The following is a 1767-nucleotide window of genomic DNA, read 5'->3' as shown; positions in this document are numbered from 1 at the left end:
TCTCATCACCAGAGGCGATAACCCTCGGTATTTTCCAACTTTAGCCTCACTGGCTGACTTGAGAGAGGAATCAGTACTCTCAAAACAAATGGCAACATCGATGACCAATGCCTTGGCCGCCTTTATCAGTAAGATGTCCGGAACCAGGGTGGAGCCTTCACCGGTGTTGAAGTGTGGCTCGCTCAACACCGTCCAACCCCGTGTAGACGCCTCTGCCTTCAGGAAGCCACAAATTCTGTTATGGTTTTTCATTCGCAGCCTTTTCAGACTTGAACATCGACCAGAGATGTGCTGAGTAGACTCATTTCCTTTGCCGCACAGTCGGCATGGTCGCCCCGCAGGAAATCGAAGAGGGCGATCGACAGACTGCATCTGGAGGTGTAGGTTGTTAGTTCTGAGCCGTAACGCCATCGCCAAGTCAGATTCTTTGAGAGGCCCAACACCTAGTCTCATTAGCCAGTCGTTGCTGGTCTTGTCATTATAGAAGACCCGTATCCCAGCACCTTGGGTCTTGAGGCAGGCCCACCTATCCATCTTGTCTTTCCGCCAGTCAGGGATCTGGGGGAGGTCACCATCTCCCCTAAGTAGCTTCACAGCAGCCTCCTGTGGTAGGAGAGTATGCCTGCATAGTACCTCCAGCCTACTTCGCGGTATCGTCACCTTGGCCATCTCAGCTGTCACCGGGTCGTTAGAGCAGAGTAGTGTCGTAGCTCTCCTTAGTTGCATCCTGGGGACTACAGCCGTCAGTTTTAAGACTCCCAGACCACCACTCCTTGGCTTGGAGTATATGAGGCCATCAGCTGTACATGACGGAAGGTAGAACCATTTTTTGACCGCCGACTTCACAAGTCTGTCACAGTCTCCAAGGAGGGCACGGCCTCCATTGCAGAGATCAGCGGCATAGAGTACTCTTGGCAGGCCAAATGACTTAAGGACACCCAGCTTTTGCGATGGCTTCAGGGGGGACAATGAGATCTTCTTCAACATGCCTAGAAGATCTTCCCTGATAGGTGGTGTACAGATTCCCATCAAAGGGCTTATCCGCAGCCCAAGGTATGTTACAACGCTCACCGGTTTCAGCATATTGATGTCGTTCCCAGATAGCTGCCAGGGCGGGCAGTCATTGATGGAGAGCTTCCTTTTCGGGAAGCTTAGTAGGAAACCGTGACATTTAGACACATTGATCTCTAGTCCTGTGTTCTTACAGAATTCGTCCAATATCAGGAGGTTGCAAGTCATTCCGTCCCACAAATCGCTCACAAGCAACAGGTCGTCTGCAAAGGCGAGCGTGGTGAGCGCAGAGTCACCAGCGGAGAACCCCCGTCCTCTCGCTTCCAACCCATTAAGTAGGGGATCAATCGCCAAGTTAAAGAGAAGAGGGGACAGCGGGTCACCCTGCTTGACACCGCTGTCGATCCTGATCTTTCTGGACCGCCCATCAGGAAGTTTGAGTCTGGTGTACGCCCCCAAATAGGAGTTCTTCACCACCGCAAGCAACATCGGGTCATCTTGACGGGCTCGCAAGACCTCGAAGATATGGTCATGGGACACCGAGTCAAAGGCTTTGGCGAAGTCGATGAAGACCACCGCCAGAGGCTTAGCATGCCTCTTACTCCAGGTGATTACGCCGTCTAGTATAGTCAGATTCTCTGCACAGCCTGGAGCAGAGATAAAGCCCTTCTGTCTCACTCAACGGGCAGGCCAATGACAGTCTTTGGGCCAACAGATTAGAGAATAGTCTGAGGATCAGAGGTCAAATGGTGATCG

The sequence above is a fragment of the Etheostoma cragini genome, chromosome 2, assembly GCF_013103735.1.
Source record: "Etheostoma cragini isolate CJK2018 chromosome 2, CSU_Ecrag_1.0, whole genome shotgun sequence".
Classification (NCBI taxonomy): Eukaryota; Metazoa; Chordata; class Actinopteri; order Perciformes; family Percidae; genus Etheostoma; species Etheostoma cragini.
Note: the sequence above shows the minus strand (reverse complement) of the source record.